General features: G+C 37.4%; 1 protein-coding gene across 2 annotated transcripts in view; it reads right to left on the minus strand.

The window, feature by feature from the left end:
* LOC129010833 (salivary acidic proline-rich phosphoprotein 1/2) overlaps positions 1-20,237 on the minus strand; it is a 74,937-nt gene that overhangs the window by 26,501 nt on the left and 28,199 nt on the right. The window contains exon 4 of one of the 2 annotated variants that reach the window (XM_063672435.1): positions 17,587-19,371. The exons of the other annotated variant lie outside the window; for it this stretch is intronic. The gene's annotated coding sequence lies outside the window, so the exon portion shown is untranslated. Of the gene's footprint in view, positions 1-17,586; positions 19,372-20,237 lie in introns of those variants that run through there. 2 annotated transcript variants of the gene reach the window in all.

The raw sequence follows: 20,237 nt of genomic DNA on the forward strand, positions 1-20,237 counted from the left end.
ATCTCTACCTCACAGCATGTGCTTCCTCACAGCAGGTGGACTGATTTCTGAGAGAACAAGTCTAAATTACATGGCATTTTTATGATCTAGACTAAAAAGTTACTAAGCATCACTTCTTACATGCTCTATTGGTCAAAGCAGTTATAAAGGTCCACTGAGGTTCAAGGGGGAGGACTCAGATGTCACCAGTTGCAGGGAGAATATCAAGGTCCCATTGTAGTCAGAAAGCATGAGGTGAGAGAGAATCTTCTGGCCATCTTTGGAAGGTATGATCTGCCACACGTTCCAAATTTCAAGATGCTAAAAATGTAAGCATGTGCATCTAAAAATCAACAAATGTGGTAAGAAACCTATGGCAGAATTTATTATAAATGTTCTTAAGCAGAAGAGAAGACCCTGTTCCGAGAGAAAAGCTACATGTTCCCCTAAAAGAAAAGTGAATCTGTCATTAGTTACTTGAAAATAATCCCCTTTTAAAAATGCACACTTACCTGCTTCTTATATAATTTTATAACAATATGAGGAAGATTTGTGTTGCTTTTAATCCCATATAAAAGAAGGTATGATTGTATTTTTCCATAAAATTTGAAATTGAGTAATTAAAAGTTTCACAACACCCCCTGACATTGCTAAAACAGTGGTAAGCTGAGGCTAGACACTTTACTTTAGGCTAGTGAGCACTGTCTCCTTCTACAGCCCCAACCACTGACAAAGTAACACCAGCTCTGGGGCCAGGACATGGGAGATGCTCCCAGGCAGAAGCCTAATAGCAGTGCATATAATATACACATTTGTCTTTTGGTATACAACTCTCTAACCAATCTCCCTCGTGACTTTCTGAAATTTCAGATTTCTTGTGATAAATGAATCAAAATTTAGGTCATTTAAAATCATATCCACAATTTAACCAATGTCTCCCAAGACACCATGGAGTGACCAGATGTTTGATTTTGAGTATTCCAGAAAGAGGAGATAGACAAAGCCATGGAAAAAATTGTAAACACAATATTAGCTAAAAATTTGTCAAGTCTAGCAAGAGATCAGAACATCCATATATAGGACCTCAAATATATCCAAGCTGACACAACCCCAAAAGGCCTTCTCAAAGGCTCATAAGAGTCAAAATGTCAACAGTCAAAAACAAAGAGAAAATTCTAAGAACAGTAAGATAAAAGCGACAAGTCACATATTAGGGAAGCCTCATCAGATTAGGAGTGAATTTTCACAGGAGAAACTGTACAGGCCAGGAGAGAATGATATGACATATTCAAAGTGTTAAAAAAAATTCTGCCATCCACCAATACTATCTCCAGTAAAGCTAACCTTCAAAATGAAATAATAATAAAGTTTTTCCCTGAGATTCCAAACCTGAGAGAATTCATTACCACTAGACCTGCCCTACAACAAAATGACTAAGGGAATTCTGTAACTTGAAGCAAAAGGACAATATATACCATCATGAAAACACAAGAAACAAAAAGAAGTTCAAAGAGGCCAAAATGAAACTGTAATGTGGATGCCTAATGATTTTCCATCAGAACTCTCACATAATTTCCCTTGTTTCATAAGATAAATGACCATGAGCACTGTCGTGGTGAGGGACTCTGACGAAGCTTTCCCAGGCATTTTTCTACTAAAGCTTTGGCTAACTTTCTCAGGACATTTTTATAATAAGCAGTTATTGTCATTCCTTGGACCTCCAGAAACTCTACAAGCAAAACACGGAGACATTCCCAAATAAACTTTTGCCCTGACCTTTGCCCTTTGCCTATCCACCTTTGCTTTGACTGGACCACTTCCACCTCTTGGTAGCCATTGCTTTGATTGTGCTTTGTTTTCAGACTGTACCGGTAAAGCCATGTTTCAATTCCTGTTACAATTCCTTGAAAAGTACTTCAGGATCTTGATACCACTTTTTTGATAGTTACTTTTTCAGGGAAAGTTCTGTTCTTGTCTGTAGCTCTTGGTGCAAGAGCTTGGACATTCATTGCATGGAAAGTTTTTCTCAACTTTAGTTGTGCAGTTAGAATCATATAAGCTGAAACAATTGAGAAGTCTGCAGTGTTGGCTATTGTTTGTACTGTTAATCACCAGTCCTCTTTTATTAGGGTATAAGCAAGATAATTTATCCTTGCAAATTAATATGAGTGGTTGGCCGATGTAGGCTTTATGTTCAACATCATCTCATCCCTTCTTAAAATGAGTTATCTATTTGTGAACTTCTGGTTTTTTTGGCCATTGTCCCCATAAACTTTTTGTAAAGTATTCGTGATTTCACCATTCTTCCACCCAAGCTTCACCGGGAATTTGATGTAGGTATTTGCTACAGTTTGTGCAAAGTTCATGTTGGTCTTATATGGGCTCTTTTCAACTTCTGTCTTAGACTTCTTAATGCTATGAAGTACATCCTGTTCAGACATGTTATAACAAGACAGTCTGAGTTCATTTTGGTTCAAAAAAATGTTAAAATCCATGCATAGTTGTTTAAATACAATACGCATTTTTCATGAATTTTTAAGACCCAACATATTACAGGAAGATTTCATAATACAAGGTTTGCTATAGATACCTTTGCAATTTCTAGGTGACTAGGCAGACTCTTGGTTTTTTTGTTTTTTCCCTGGCATAAGGAGGGACATGTTCTGAAGGGGGAATATATTATCACTTGTCAAATATTATCTGTATATGTGGAAACTGAAACAGTTGTAACTGTGCTTTATGTGTATTAATTGAAGCAGAGAGTTGTTGCTTGGGCATAGAATGTACTCTGTTCTATTTGGGATATCTTGTACCTGGTTTCACCAGATATTACTTGGCAGTAGAAAACAGATGTTCAGTCCAGCATACATAGTTTATGGTAGCCCTTCAAGTAGGAAAAAATGTCAGAGAAGGAACAGAGTGGAGTGCAGGGCACATGTGCCTTGCTCTCCTTGTCTTGTGAATACAGGAAGAAAGCAGGAGATGCTTTTAAATATTGATCAGTTTAGGCCTTTTCCTGACCTTCTTCTATGCTTGCAAAGAGTGAAAGGGATGGGTGTATCAGGAAAGAACAAACATCAGCTATAAACTCATGGGAAACAATTAAAACAGAGGTTACCAAAGAGCCGAAAGACAGAGATAGGGTTGGTAAAGCAAGAACTATACTCTAGCAGCAGCTCAGGCACCTGGAGATGATTCAAAGTCCTCAGTAATTCACTTGCGTTCTAAAATGGTAGCAAACTTAAGATGTCTGAAGTCATGTTCTTGATTTCAACATTCTAATCCTTCTCTCCTCCGGATTATTTTGTTATACTTACCTAAGCAATTACCAAAGAGTGGTGTCTTAAGCAACAAAAATTCATTTTTTCACAGTTTCACCATGATCATGGTGTCAACAGGTTCAGTGTTTCTGAGGCCTGTTTCCTTAGATTCTAGACTTCTGCCTTCTTGCTATGTCCTCAAAAGGGGTTGCCTTGGTGCATGTGCACATTTGGTGTCTCTCTGTGTATGCAAATGTCTTCTTCTTATAAGGACACCTATCAGATGGGACTATGTGCCACCATAACAGCCTCATTTTAACTTAATCCACACATTTCAGTCCTTACCTCCAAATATGGTCATATTCTGAGAAGCCAGGAGTGAAGGCTTTCATCATATAAACAAGTGGAAACGAATTCAGCCCATAACACTACCCAATGTCTTCTCAGTCAATGACAGCAGTTTCATTTTGTTGTTTAAATATATTGGAATCATGTCTGTCTTTCTCTCACTGAGGCATGGTCCATGAGCAAATTCAGTGGGCTCACCTCTAAATCCCTCACAATATGAACACTTGCATATTCTCTACTACAGGGCTGTGGTTCATGCCATGATTCTCTCTCCAGGAGGATGTTAAGAACCTTAGCCAGGTCTTGATAACATTCTTGGTACATCCCATATCAGCTCTCTCCACAATAGCCAGAGCGACCTTTTACAGATGAAAATTAGATCATATCACATTTGTGCTTCAGATACACCAGTGTTCTTTATTGCACTGGTAATAAGTTCTAAATTTCATATGTCAACTCCTTCATATCCACATGACTTTCTCTTTCTTGAAGAGTGGGAGATTCTTTGAATAGGACAGAAAAGAGAATCTTCCTTAACTTCATCATGAACTAGCTTGTCTGCAATACAAAAGGGTTGTCTTGCAGGAGAGGTGAACATGAAGAGAGTGGATGGACGTGTGATGTGATGGAGTGAACTGCATTGAGTCCCTGTGGTCTGGGAGGAGTTCATGTGAATCAGTGGAATACCTGTGCCCATTGAATCAACTAAACATTCTTATGATATAATTAGCAATGAAACAAAAATGTCTCTGAGAATTCAAATTTGCATAGATTTTTCTAAAAATCATGGCTACAAAATTATGATACTGGTGTACATATTTTAATGTGTTTATCTTCATAAAGGTGTATTTCATAATTATTTTAGGATATTATTATTATTCTATGAACACAGTGTAGCCATGATTGTTTATAATAAAAATATTTGTTAAGCATTTAATGTATGCCATTTAATCTTTAGAACCAGCTTATTAGGTAAGAATGCTGTTTACTACCATCTCAGTTTTATAGGTGAGCTGACTGAGGCACATGCCAAGGTTATTAGAATGGTAATCAGTGGTATAGACGGCAGTCAGTTCAGAGCCTATGTTCTTGCCTACTGTACTCTACCACTTTTTTGCTATTTACTTATACATTTATTTACTCCCAAGAAAGTCAGAAGAAATGAGGTCCAGAAAATAAACTCAGGTACAAGTAATAAGAGATGGGTGAGGTAAAACTTGTCCTGAGACCTTAACAGTTGAGGTAAGAAAAAACTCTTTTCTTGAGTAAATAAGTTTGTTTCTAAATCATAACACATAATTCCCCAGTCCTGTTTTTCTTTTCATCTTTACATAAAATATACTCATTAGAATGTGGACATCTTTGGGACCCCCACGTTTTCCTCCCACAGACAGGATAGGCAACCTTACTCCTCTCAACTTTGTTTCAGTAGTGTGTGTGGAGATAGTTATCCAGGATTTGATAATGCAGTACTTGGTCTTATCTTGTTGCTCTCTTTACAGAGAAACATTCCACTTTTTCTCTGGTGCCACAGAGCAGAAACAGTGAATTTATTCTCTTTTCAAATTCTTCACCTGCTCCCACAGGCCTGGAAAAGCATTTAGTTCAGCCTGTATCCACTCCTATAATTTCTATGTTTTATTTATGGCTGAATTTTTAAAGTACTTACTAATGAGAGTAAAAGGAATGAACAAAGCTTTTGATTATGGTGTTTTTGTAGAGCGCCCTCTAAAGTGCAGGACCCAGGATAGGAGACCCTCTTGACATACAGAGTGCCCAACACAATAAATGGGAAAAACCCATATCAACTTATATCTAATAAACTCTTAATGATAAGAAAGATCCTGAAGATTCAACTTTGAAAAAGTAGTCATAGAAAAGATATTGAGAATCGGAATCTTAATGGAACAATAGAAGTCAGAAGACAGTCCAACAGTGTTTTCTTGGTGTTTCATTTTATTTTTGTTTTTAGATGTGTATTTACTTATTTGAACTCAGATGGGTTTCTGTGTTAGTTCATTTCTACTGCTCTGACAAGACCACACATTGGTCATCATTAAAGAACAGAAATTTGTTTCGTACCATTCTGTAGGCTAGGCAGTCTAAGATTAAGGCATCAACAGATTCAGTGTCTGGTGAGAGCTTCTCTTTGCTTCCAAGATGGTTCCTTGTTGCTGCCGCGGAGCAGGGGTTTAAAAATTCTAAGTAAAAATAACACTCAAACTAGAATCCTATATCCGGTCAGGTAATCATTTAAGTGTGAAGATAACATAACCCATCTGACACCATGAAAAATCTTGAAATATTTTGCTTCTCATATGCTGAAGCTATGCTAGCATGTATTTCACAGGAGAAGAAGAAAACCAGGAAAGAGCAAGGCAGTAACTCAGGATATACATTATCCTACTTAAAAAGGAGAAATGGGAATTTCCAGGACAAAAGCCAATTATCTGACATTTGAGAGTGAGGAAAATTGTACTAGGAGGGATTTTGCAGGTCTGTTGGAAGTTTAAGGAAGACTTAGATGTTTTTTAAAACAAAGCAAATAATTGAGAAACAGATAATTATTAACTTTGTGGTTGGACATGGGAGTTTTGCAAGGAAATAAATGTAAGTACAATTAACATGTAGATTCAGATACACAGTAGTGTTGACATTGGTGATTGTAGGATACAATCATGAACACAAAGCAAAGAAAACCTCCTCATTCTAAAAAAAGAAAAATATTTGACTACCGAAGAGACCTGACTTTCTAGCGGGACCTACTAGGAGGAAGCAGATACATGCCTGTCACTCACCACTCTGGTTTCCGTATTGGAATCAATTTGAGAACAGAAGAGCTTGTTATAAAGGTCAGGAGGGGACTGAATAATTGGAGGTGGGAGAGTTCTCCTTCTCCTCTCTATGTATCTACTTCTCTGTTGTGCCCAAGGAGAGAGCTGTTTAGAGACTCACTCCATAGAGCAGCTTCACATGGCAGCTGGGTGTTCTCAGTGCAAGTGATGTGTGAGAGAGAGAGACAGAGGAATAGAGAGAGACAGAGAGACAGAGAGAAGGGGGGAATTGAAAAACAAAAGATGAAGTCACAGTTTCTTTTATAACTTAATCTCATTGGTAACATACCACCATTTCTGCCACAGTTTGTTGGTCACACAAACCAATCCTGATATAATGTGGTAGGAACTACTTAAGAGTGATAATATTAGATAGTAGAAATATTGAATAAGGCTATCTCATAGTGACTACGGTTTAATAAATAAATAAAGCAGGTTAAGAAGAATAAAGGGTTCTGTGTATCCAAAGAAGGCTTTAATGTGGTAAGATTTGAACACATTTGAATAAAATGCAAACACATGTTTGATAAAGGTAGGAACAAACTTGGTATGTTGAAAGAATGTCAAGAAGGCCAACCATCCATAGTGTCCAAAGAAACCCACAGCCTCAATGCAATCCTTATCAATATACCAATGTCATTTTTTCACAGAATTAGAAATATAATCCAAAATTACTTATGGAAGCAAAAAAGAGCCCAAAGAGCCAAAGCAATCCTGAGCAGAATGAACAAATGGGGAAGTGTTACATTGCCTAAGTTCAAATTATATGACTATGGTAATGAAGACAGGATATTACTGGTATGAAAATAGGCATATAGATCAGTGGAACAGAATAAAAGAACCAGAAATAAAGCAACATATTTTCAGGCAACTGATCCTTGACAAAGCAGATAAGAATGTACATTTGGGAAATATCACTTGTTTCAATATCTGATGCTGAGAAAATTGGATTTTCATAAGCAGGAGAATGAAACTGGGCCCCTATCTCTCACATCTCTCATATAGAAAAATAACTCAGGATTGATTAAAGACTTAAGTGTAAAATGTGGATATATAATAATACAAGAAAATTTCTGGACATTGGCTCAGAAAAGAACTTATGACTAAGACCTGAAAAACACAGGCAACAAAAACCAAATTGGATAAATGGCCCTTAATTAATCTAAAAACAATCTACACAGAAAAATAAATCATCAACAAGGTCAACAGACAACCTGCAGAATGAGAGAAAATATTTGCAAACTATGTATCCAACAGGGAACTAATATGCAGAGTATACAAGAAAGTCAAACTACTCAACAACAACAAAAAATTTCATTAAGAAGAAGATAAAGAACATGAATCGATGTCTTTCAAAAGAAGACATACATTTGGGAGGCTGAGGCGGGCGGATCACCTGAGGACAGTAGCTCGAGACCAGCCTGGCCAACATGGCAAAACCCTGTCTCTACTAAAAATACAAAAATTAGGCTGTCACGGTGGCTCACTCCTGTAATACCAGCACTTTGGGAGGCCAAGCTTGGTGGATCCTGAGGTCAGTAGTCCGAGACCAGGCTCGCCAACATAGCGAAACCCTGTCTCTACTAAAAATACAAAAATTAGCTAGGCATGGTGGTGTACACCTGTAGTCCCAGCTACTCGGGAGGCTGAGGCAGAAGAATTGCTTGAACCCCAGAGGCGGAGGTTGCAGTGAGCTGAGATAGTGCCATTGCACTCTAGCCTGGGCGACAAGAGCAAAACTCCATCACAAAGAAAAAAAAAATCCTTGAACCCGGGAGGCAGAGGTTGCAGTGAGCCAATATCACGCCACTGTACTCCAGCCTGGGTAACAGAGTGAGACTCCCTCTTGAAAAAAAAAAAAAGACATACAAATGGCAAACAGTAAATGAAAACATGTTCAACATCACTAATTATTAAAGTAGTGCAAATGAAAATCACAATGAGATATCATCTTTCCTCTCTCAGTCAGAATGACTATTATTAAAAGGGCAAAAAACAACAGATGTTGGTAAGGATATAGAGAAAGGAGAACTCTTATATACCCTTGGCGGAAATGTAAGTTAGTAGGACTTCTAATGAAAACAGTATGATTTCTCAAAGAATTAAACTAGAACTGCATTTCCACTGAGCAACGCTACTACTAGGCAACACCCCATCTCCCCAGAGGAAAGGTAGTCAGTATATCAAATACATACCTTGCACGTTTATTGTAGCAACATTACCAGTGACAAATATATGGAATCAACCAAAGTACCCATCAATGAATCATTGGATGAAAAATGTGATTATATGTACACAATGCCATACTACTCAGTCATGAAGGCAGAATAAAACCACATATTTTGCAGCAATATGGATGGAACTGGAGGTCATTTTTCTTAAGAAAAACAGGCTAGATACAGAAAATAAAATATAGCATGCTCTCACTCACAAGTGGTTGATAAAAAATGTGTTTGCATGGATGTACAGAGTGAAATGATAGACAGTGAAGACTTGGAAGTGTAGGGGGAAGAGGGGTTGAATAGTGAGATATCAATTAGTAAATACATTGTTTGTCATTATAGTGATGAATACCGTGACTTAAGCTCTATGTAATCTATGTAACAAAATTGAACTTGTAACACATATTTTTGGCAAATAAAATTTAAAAAAATAAACAGAAAATCTTGACATACTGCTCCCCCACCTCTGCCTTAAAAAGAAGACTACTACCTGTGTGGCCATAGCAGAATGAATTAAGTATGGGGCAGTCCCCAGTCCCAGAGACAGTTAGGGCTCAATACATACGACTTCAGCCATAGTTAAAATTAGGATTTTGTTCTTATTGAGTAAAAGTGGTGGCAATCAACTGGAAAACATAGAAGAGTAACATAATTTTTAAATTATTACTGTGGGGAATTGACTGTGGAGAAATAAATAGAACCACTATTTGGTGTAAACTGCAGATGAGGCTTGCTTAGATGGGCTGATAGAAATGAAAGTGGTGAAATTGGCTGCAGTAGGAAATTATTTTGAAGGTTGAACTTCATGATAACATAGCTCATTTGACTAGATGTAATGTGATGTAATAGGAAAAGAGAAGACTCAAGAATAAATTTTAGTTGGCTTAATTAACTAGATGAATGTAGATGCTATTTACTAGGACGAAATTGAGCTGGAAGAGGAGTAACTTTGTAGTTGTAGGAGGGAAGAGGCAGAGGTAGGAGAAACCCTAGGAGAGAGTGGGAGGTCCCTAAGATATTGGTAAAGCATTCCCAAAAGAAGGGTAGGATCAATGGTGTTAAACTGCTGAGGGGTCACAGGAGATGTAGGACTGAGAATTGACTCCTGAAATGAGTGGAATGGAGGCAGTAGATAACCTTGACAGACTTAGAGTGGAAACAACAAAAGCATAATGTGTGTAAGAAAAAATTGAAGGTGAGAGGATGGGGAAATAATCACATATGTATGTTTCAAGAATTTTTACAATAAAAATGGCAGACAAATGATATGGTAGAAAAAAAGCACTAAGAGTCTTAGGAAAACCTCTGTAGAAATGGGTGATGTTTCAGCAGGCTTTTGCTGATTGAAATAATCCCATAGAGCATAGGTGTGAGAATCAGAAGGCAAAGGATCACATGCAGAAGCAAAATTCTTGATTGGGCAATGTGGTTCAGAATCAAGAGGGAAGGTAAGAGATAGGGGTAGGGAGGTTTCAACTACGATAATAGGAGAGAAGCCAGAGAATGCATGAGGCCAGGCAACTCCTATACAGGAGCCTTCAGCTCTCATAACAACTACCAATCTTTTCTCAGTCACTGACAGGTGTTCACTCAGTTGTTCAGAAATCCTCACCCCCCCCAGGCACTGGCCATTAGCAAATCCAATTGCCTCAGCTTTTGAAATACATTTCAAATATGATCACTTGCATAATCTTTACTAGAAGGCAATTGTTCAGTCCATGATGCTCTCTTCTGAATGACTTTAACAGCTCCAGCTGGTCTTGGTAACATTCCTCACCCAGCACATTTCATATCAGTTCTCCTCCTAACAGTCAGTGTAACCTTTTTAAAGTATAAATTAGATCATTGCACTTTTGTGCTTCAAATCCTCTAAGTTTTTCATTCTGCACTTGTAATAAGATTCAAGTTTCATACCTCAGCTGTTTCACACCCACACATCTCTCTTTTGTTGAAGAACAGGAAGTTCTCTGAATGGAAGGGAAAGCAGAATCTTCTTCAGCTTCACCACGGACTAGTTTGTCTGAAATACTTCCGGGCGATTTATCAGGAGAGATGAACGTTGGCACAGTGAATGAACTTCTCGTGAGAAAAAGTGAATTGCATTGAGTTCTTGTGGTCTGGGAGGAGTTCATGTGAATAGGAAGAACGATTGTGTTCATTCCATAAACTAAACATTCTGATAATATAGGAAGCAAACAACCACAATAGTCTCTGAGAATTCAACTTTGCTTTAACTTGACTAAAAATTTTGGTTACACTAGTATGATAGATTTTATTTTTTAAAATTGATATTGAAGCCTCATAAATACGTTTTCACAATTAGTGTATTTATATTCTTTCCACCTATACTAACCAAGACTGATTATAATAGAAAACATTTCTCCTTCTTTCCTTCTTTCCTACTTTCCTTCTTTCCTTCTTTCCTTCTTTCTTTCTTTTCTTTCTTTTCTTTTCTTTCTTTCTTTCTTGACGGAGTCTCGCTCTGTCGCCCAGGCTGGAGTGCAGTGGCGCGATCTCGGCTCATTGCAAGCTCCGCCTCCCGGGTTCACGCCATTCTGCTGCCTCAGCCTCCCGAGTACCTGGGACTACAGGCGCCCGCCACCACGCCCAGCTAATTTTGTTTTTTGTATGTCTTTAGTAGAAACAGGGTTTCACCGTGTTAGCCAGGATGGTCTAGATCTCCTGACCTCGTGATCCACCTGCCTCGGCCTCCCAAAGTGCTGGGATTACAGGCGTGAGCCACCACGCCCGGACAGAAAACATTTCTTAAGCATTTACTATATGCCATTTAATTTTTAGAGCCATCTTATTGGGGAGATATGACTTCATTATTATTATCTTAATTTTCTAGATGAGAATGACTTAGGTGCATGCTTGGGTTTGTATAAAGGTAGTAAGTGGAATGGAAGGCAGTTATCAGAGTTGAGTTATTGTTACTGTACTACACTAGTGACTTGCTCTTCATTTATGCATTTTATTACTAGAAAGTGAGAGGGAATGAGGTCTAGAGAACAAACATAAGTTCCTGTATTAGGAGATATTTAAGGTTAAATTTTCCTGAGATTTTCACGAGTGAGGTGAGAAAAAAAATATTTTTTCCTGAGTAAGTAAATTTGTTTTAAATCATAATCATGAGCATATTTATAAGACTTCTAGTATTCTGCTTTCGCCCTTGCCATCATATAAAGGTCCTCATACAGATTAACTCCTTTCTTTCTAATTACAAGACCCTGTCAATGTCGATGCTGTATGTGCTTTCTTAATCCATGCTACATGCCTTTTTCTGCAGACATATTAGCATTGGCAAAATTTGTGGGTGCCCTTTCAAATAGACTAATCTTTGATTCTTGTAATCACAATTAATTTGTGACAGGTGTTTACCCCATTATTCAGAAATCCTCACTCCCCCCAGGCACTGGCCATTAGCAAATACAATTGCCTCAACTTTTGAAATACATTTCAAATATAATCATCAGTATAAGTGATAATATTTGTAAAATGTGTAAAATTTTAAGAATCTAAGAGGGAAGGAGACTGGTCAGAGAATTGTCTATGGCAGCATAAATTTATGTCCCTCTTGCACAGCTTTCAGTCCTCTGCATGAGAGTTTCTCCTATGTCCTGGCTTCAGAGCTGGTGTTCCTTCTCTGTGGTTGGGGTGCAGCTCATCAGCCTAAGGTCACGTGTCTGTAGCCTCAGTTTACCAGTGTAATAACAATGTCAAGGGTTGCTCTGAAACTTTCATTTACACATCCTTTCAGTTCACACAGAAATACAATCACAACTTATAAGAAATACAAAGCCATATACATGTAATATCATATTTTATGTATATTTACAAAGAAGATAAACTGAGACATTTAAAAGAGGAATTTTGTTAATGTGATTAATCAATGACTCACTTTTTAAAAAGATATTTTTTTCTCTGACAAAAACAATTTTGTCCCTCTTGCATAAGAATCATAAATCACTACTGTAATTTTTAAATTTCCAAATGCAATTTGTGTATATTTAGCATCTTGGAAATTGGGATGTGTGGCACAATGTATTTTCCAAAGATGGTCACAACAGTATCCTTCCTCTAATGTTTTCTTCTTACAGTGGGACCTTGACGTCTTCTGTTGAAGTGGTGAGATCTGTTTTTATGCCCTTGAACGTAGGTGGAACTTTGTTACTGCCATGATCAATAGAGTAGGTCAGAAGTGGTATTTCTGACTTTTGTATCTAGATGATAAAAATGCCTTGCAACCCCATCTTGTTCTCTAAGGAAACTGCCACGTGCTGTGAGGACGCCCCTGCTGTGAGACAGAGATCTAAAATTTGTTTTTAAAATAATTGGATACATTATTGTCCCAAAAAATATGAAATAACCAAGTTTTCCTTAGTGATTGGATTGCTATCTCTATCATAATTTTAATTTCTATATGTGCATGGTTATATAGCTAAAGATTTATTGATTATCTCTTTCTATTATGTGATGTTTCAGATGCCTTTGCTCTTTTAGTCCTTACAATAGTGTTTGAGGATTTCTTGCATTTATTTTCATTTTTCACAGGAAAAAATAAAATCTTAATATCATTGACTGCCTTTCCCAAAGCCATACACTTTATAGGAATCAGCATAGGAAATACAACAGAGAGAGAGAGAGAAAGAGAGAGAGAGGGAGAGAGAGAGAGAGAATAGGAGAGAATGACCTTATTCATTAGAACAACTTAAAATCCTTAGGATCCAATAACAGTAAATGGACAGGATTCAATTGAAGAAGAATAACTAAACATTGATGCAGAATATATACTAAAACCTGTGTACATGTAAATTTCTGGATGGGAAAATGCAACATTCAAATAGAGCCAATTTTCCAGGTGATCCTGTGTAAATTGAGTGCACCACTGTCCTTTCTACCTGTCTGGTTTCGGTTGATTCATGAACTCAGTTATTTTTCATCATTTCAATTCCACAATTTTGTCTACATTTATTGTGTACCGTCATCTCTTTTTTCATTCTCCTTGCCCTTAGGTATTAATTTCCTTTTTGTTTCTTTATTGTAAGTTTATTGGGACATTGGGAAAAAGCAAAAATCAGTACATGTGTTCAATGAAGTGTGTATTACAATACCCTTAGGATAAAGAGACAAATTCCTTATTACACTTTAAAACAATTCTATAAATTGTCCTATTGCTTATTCCTTTTTCTTTGTAAGTGTATTCAAGTTATTTTACAAGTCAAACTATTATTACCTGTATTCCCAATTTTAGCATGAGAATCTGCTGTCCTTTCTTTGCTGATTGCATTAAATAGAACGTGACTATGAGTTCATAATCAGATGGTTAGTTTTCACAAGGTTACTGAGTAAACTCAACCTGCCTCTGCAACTCTGGAGACAATTTTAAGTGACAAATACTTTTTTATACTCTAATAGGCTAACAAAGATGGTTTTCTATAGCAAACATACATAGTTTCAAGTCTATCACTTATCCATCTTTAGAGCTGCCAAAACAAATCTCTCTGTATTATACAAAACCTTTTGTGTCTTTTACTAAACAGATATAGACAGAAACGCAAGTTTATGATAAGATATAAAATGATTCTAAATGTATCTTATACTAATTATTTTATAGCTAAACCTAGTTTATATACCAGTTTTCCTGATTGTATGAAACGTGCCTTTTTACATTTTTATTCAACAATTGAAGGCTTATTTAAATGAGCATCCAAACAAGATTGACTTGTTGCCTTTGGTCAGATTTGACTGGTCTGTGAAGGTAATGAAGCTTGAATTTTGGGGCCCTTTTCTGCATAGGCCCCTTCCAAGACCCTGTTTAGATTGAACAGAAGAAAAAATGTGGTCTTCTTTCTGCCCACTCCTTCACTCAAGCCCTTACTTATTTTTCCATCTTCCACTCACACATGGGGCCATAAGATTTCAAGACTTTCGGGCCCCTAAAACATACTTTAACAGCCTGAGGAATATCTGAGACTTCTTCTGAAAAGAAGGCTTGGGAATACCTACAGGAGCAAATTTCTAAATAATCTGATTCTTACATCCACAAATAATGGCTAAGTATATTCCAGCACTTCTCTAAATGTACTGGGGATTGCAGATTGTAGATGGAGGAATCTAGAAGTCATATTTTATTGGTGGCCAAAGGGCCTACTGAAATGAAAGTAGTTGTATTATGTCAAATTCTTGCTCTTCCGTGAGTTTCTCCTTTGCAGAACATACTCCTTGTGGAATGCTCCACTCCTTCAGGATTTGTAGGGTTCTCACTTCCCAGCATAGAGTGAATAGTCAATGTTAGCTGTGTCTTCCTTCCTTTACAACCAGTGGGGGAGTCAGAGAAAATCTCACATTTGACTACAAGAGCAAGGGGCAGCTTCATGGCCCAAATCCATTTGGGCATTTCTGCTAGTGTCCCGGCCACACCTGTTTTCACACCATCCAGAGATGTGACAATTACTAACACGGGGAGGTTCTTTGATTTTTAAGAGAAAGAGTAATTTCCCCTGAGGCTTTACCCTTTAAATGAAGACATTTATTCACTGATTTCTAGTACATGCCACTGCTGTTTATTCTGAAGAGCTCATGACTAGACCACCAGGTACAGCCATAGATTTTTGTATTTGTTCTTTATTCCTGGTCTTTCTTGGGAGACATTCCAGGACAGATTTAGTAAGTCAAACTCTGAAATTCTGCCTCCATTTTGTACCTTCTTACCCAGGCATCATGTTCACTTAGCTAAATCCACACTTGGGTAGAGGAGAGAATATGGTGCTAGTACATGAGGACATGTCTGGTTCACCTGCCACCCTTAGGAACTTCTGAGTGTGAATGGACCAAGTGTTTTTACCAAATCCTTCTTGGGGAGTGAATTTACACTCCATTTCTATTGTCAGGATATCAACCCTGTCAAAGGGCCTTGGTAGTTAGGAAAAGGAGTGTTTTTGTGCCACAGACTCAGAGAAATCCTACAATTACTAAGACTATGGGAAGGTGACAACAGAATGCTAGACACATAGTGAATTATTCTTATTAAAGTGAATCAAAGCATTTCTTAATTGAAGATCAACCCAGCACCTCCACAGGAAACAGAGTCCATTCCAGGACTGGTTTGTAATTTTCATCTCTTTTTCCCTGATTATCTTACTAGATAATTCATGCAATTTCAAATGGGGTTATTTTAATCTCCCATAAAATGATTCCAAACTTAAAACTTCCCAGTTGCTATAAGCTATAAAATCTAACATGGAGGTTAAAGACGACATCTTTTCTCCCTGTTGTTTTTGTTAACTTGTTAACTTAGAAAATGAAGCACTTTTTTTATCAACCCTGAGTGTCCTCCTGCTATCCTCCATTTTCTAAGAAGATTCTGAGCTGTAGGACAAGACAACCACTAAATTACAGAAGATGGAATAATTGTAGAAATCTAGAGAAGCATAGGATATGCACAAAGGAGGCATAGGTCCTGGCTGAGGGGAGGAAATTGTACCAGCATGAAGGAAGGACAATTATTAGCTGTTCTCCATTGAATATGGGCTCAATAATTATTCATTGGAATGAAATTTTGAGAGTGGTTTTTACTTTATGAGGAAAGATGTTGCTTATTGCCTTGTGTTAATAGCCATGATAATTTTATTCCTCTCTAATATTTTATAAACTGGCACTAACACATTATAGCGGCCACAATAAAAGCATGAAATGAATGTTTGGAAAGTACATTAGTTTTCCTATTGCTGCAATAAATAACTCATTACCACAGAGTGAGTGGCTTTGTAGCTCAGAAGTCAGAAATGAGTCTCCCTGGCTTAAATCCGTGTGGAAAGGCTGAGTTTCATGCTGGAGTCTCCAGGGCAGAACTCATTTTCTTGCCCACATTCCTGGGCCCTCTTCCATCTTCAATGCCAGCAATAGCCAGATGAGCCTCCCATCACATCACGTCACATCACCCTGGCACTGGCTCTTCTGCCTCCCTCCTCAACATTTAAGGATGTTGTGATTACATTGCGTGTACTTGGATGATCCAGTAAAGTCTCTCTAAATTCAGGTCAATTGATTAACAAACTTAATACCCCTTTGTCATGTAAGTTAACATACACACTGGTTCTGGGAATTAGGAAGGGTGTGTCTCTGGGAGGCCGTTAATCGTCATAGCACACGCGGGACGGACATCTTACTCCCCGGAACTGGTTTGGCTCAGGGCAGGTGGAGAGAGTGGCCCAGGCGTCTTCCAGATATTTGCACGAGGATATGAATGACTTTATGTCAAATTAGTTGTAATGCCAATATTTGTACTTTAAATTATGTATCTACACAATAGTGTAGGTCAAAAACTGAAATGGCAGAAATTTACTTTCAATTACCATTTTCATTTCATGTAATTGTTAATAACATAGAGCTATTTTTGTTTATTTTATAATTATGCTCTTTTTGATCGTTTTCTTTCTCCCTATCTTCTACGGATTCCTTGAAAAGGTTTCTTGATTCCATTTTAGTTGATCTGCAAAGCTTTTGAGTGTCTTTCTCTATACAGCATTTTTAATGGTTGCTCCAGGTATTACATTACATATACACAGCTTGTCACAATCTGGTGATGTGCACATTTTACCCTACCGGAGTGAAATATGAAAACTTTACATCCCTGTTGTTAACCCACTCCTTTTTGTAATATAATCATCTTAAATATATCTCTACATACATTTAGCACCACAGTACATTTTATAATTTATGCTTCAACATGACATTATTAACTTTCAATTTTGCAGCTCAGAAATACGAACTGGGTCTCAAGGCTGAGTTTCTTTCTGGGGGCTCTAGAGAAGAATCTTATTTTTTTGCCGCATTCCCTGGACCTCTTTCCTCTTCAACACTAGCAATAGCCAGTTGAGCCATTTGAAATTCATGAAAAAACTTGAGAAGAAAAGGAAGATGTTTTGTTTTTACCTACTTTTTTCCCCCATTTTCTGTTTCTTTCTTTTCTTTTCTTTTTTTGCTTCATTTTTGATGTTACAAAAATTTCTTCTCTATTCTTTCTTTTCTGTTTAGAGAACTTCCTTGAGCCATTTTTTTAAAAATAGGTTTGTTGGAAACAAATTCTCTTAGGTTTTTTTTTTCTTTTCATTCTTTTGAGAATAACTGGATTTCTGTCTCATTGAAGGATAGTTTTGTTGGACATAAACCTCTGATTGGCCTTTTTTTTCTTTCAGCATTTCAAATATTTGAGCTACATTCTTCTGTTTCTTCTGGTTTCTGGTAGTAACGCCACTGTTATTCACATTCACATTCCTATAACTATGGTAGTATTTCTTTCTAGCTGCTTTGAAAACATTTTCTTCATTTTAATTTTCAGAAATTTTACTACAGAGCTGCTGGGCATACATTTCCTTGGGTATATTTTGGTCGGGATTTGCTCAATTTCTTGCATCTGCAGGTTTATGCCCATTGCAAGTTTGGGGAATTTTTGGCCATTCTATCTTTGAGTCCTCTTTCAATACCATCCTCATTGTTCTCTTTTTCTGAAACTCAGAATGCATGAATATCACATCATTTGTTATAGCCTTTCATATTTGTGACACAATGTAAAATTTTTTTCAATTATTTTACCCTTTGTTGTTCAGAGTGTACAATTTCTATTAATCCAACCTCAAAAACACGGAGTATTTCCTCTATCATTTTATTTCTGCTGTTGATTACACACAATGATTTTTAAAATTTTATACATTATATATCTCAGTTCTAAAGTTTCTATTTTATTAACTTCTATACTTACTTTTTCTCTGCTGAGAAGTTTTTTTTCATTTATTTTTAAAGTGCACATATTGATGTTTTAAAGAATGGCTATAACAGCTGCTTTAAAATCTTATCATTTCAATTCCAAGTTGCTTCAAAGTTGTCATCTCTTGATTGTTTCATTCTTTAATAATTGGTCAATTATTTCTGTTTTTTTTAATGTACTGAGTGACTTTCTATTTTGTCTTGCACACATGCATTTGCTCTGTTTGCAATACACAAAAAGTTCAATAAGGCAAGCTTTGAACATTGGAAGGCAGAGGCACTCATGCTACATCATAATCCACCCGCTGGTTCACATGCCAGAAGGATTTGTCCCATTAACATTTTTCTACTTGGAGCTTGTGCCTGGGTGATTCTCTCTGGTGCTTATGAGATAATATTATAAGTATTTAATATTGTACCATACATTCAGATGTGAAAACCACACAAGACAGTGCATCAAATATGTCCTGAGGGCCCAATTTATGAAGTATTTCTATCTTTTTTCTTTTGTGTACTGTTGGCTGAAACCACATCAATTGAACTCAGGCACTTTTCTTCCTACAGGAACAGCAGAGTTTGACACCTTCTTATTAGAAGCTATCACAGTAGTCAGGCGCCTCTGCTGTCTTCTGATTGGGGATTTATAGAGTGCAGGACAATGACGCTCAGGTAAAAAGAACATCTACATGCTTGGCGTGATGGCTCATGCCTGTAATTCCACTGCTTTCGGAGGCCGACGTGGGAGGAATGCTTGATGCCAGGAATTCCAGTGCAACATATTAAGATGCCTTGTCTTTACAAAAAATTACAAATTTATCCTGTTCCAGTTGGTGTGCCTGTACTCCTAGTGACTTGGAATAGTGAGCTGGAAGGATTACTTGAACTCAGGAGATTGAGGCTGCAGTGAGCCAGGATTGTGCCACTGCACTGTAGCCCAAGCAAAAGAGCAGGACCCAGTCTCTAAAAAGAAAAAGGAAAAAGAAAGGATGACTAGAGCAACCAAAAAGGCTTTTTTCCCCTTAGTTTTTTGCGCAGATCCTACCTTCTTCTTTTTTTTTTTTTTAATTGTACTTTAAGTTCTAGGGTACATGTGCACAATGTGCAGGTTTGTTACATATGTATACATGTGCCATGTTGGTGTGCTGCACCCATTAACTCAACATTTACATTAGGTATATGTCCTAATGCTATCCCTCCCCCTCCCCCCACCTCACAACAAGCCCCGGTGTGTGATGTTCCCCTTCCTGTGTCCAAGTATTCTCATTCTTCAATTCCCACCTATCAGTGAGAACATGTGGTGTTTGGTTTTTTGTCCTTGTGATAGTTTGCTGAGAATGATGGTTTCCAGCTTCATCCATGTCCCTACAAAGGACATGAACTCATCATTTTTTATGGCTGCATAGTATTCCACGGTATATATGTGCCACATTTTCTTAATCCAGTCTATCATTGATGGACATTTGGGTTAGTTCCAAGTCTTTGCTATTGTGAATAGTGCCGCAATAAACATATGTGTGCATGTGTCTTTATAGCAACATGTTTTATAATCCTTTGGGTATATACCCAGTAATGGGATGGCTGGGTCAAACAGTATTTCTAGTTCTAGATCCCTGAGGAATTGCCACACTGACTTCCACAATGGTTGAACTAGTTTACAGTCCCACCAACAGTGTAAAAGTGTTCCTATGTCTCCACATCCTCTTCAGCACCTGTTGTTTCCTGACTTTTTAATGATTGCCATTCTAACTGGTGTGAGATGGTATCTCATTGTAGTTTTGATTTGCATTTCTCTGATGGCCATTGATGATGAGCATTTTTTCATGTGT

Source organism: Pongo pygmaeus, chromosome 10, assembly GCF_028885625.2.
Source record: "Pongo pygmaeus isolate AG05252 chromosome 10, NHGRI_mPonPyg2-v2.0_pri, whole genome shotgun sequence".
Classification (NCBI taxonomy): Eukaryota; Metazoa; Chordata; class Mammalia; order Primates; family Hominidae; genus Pongo; species Pongo pygmaeus.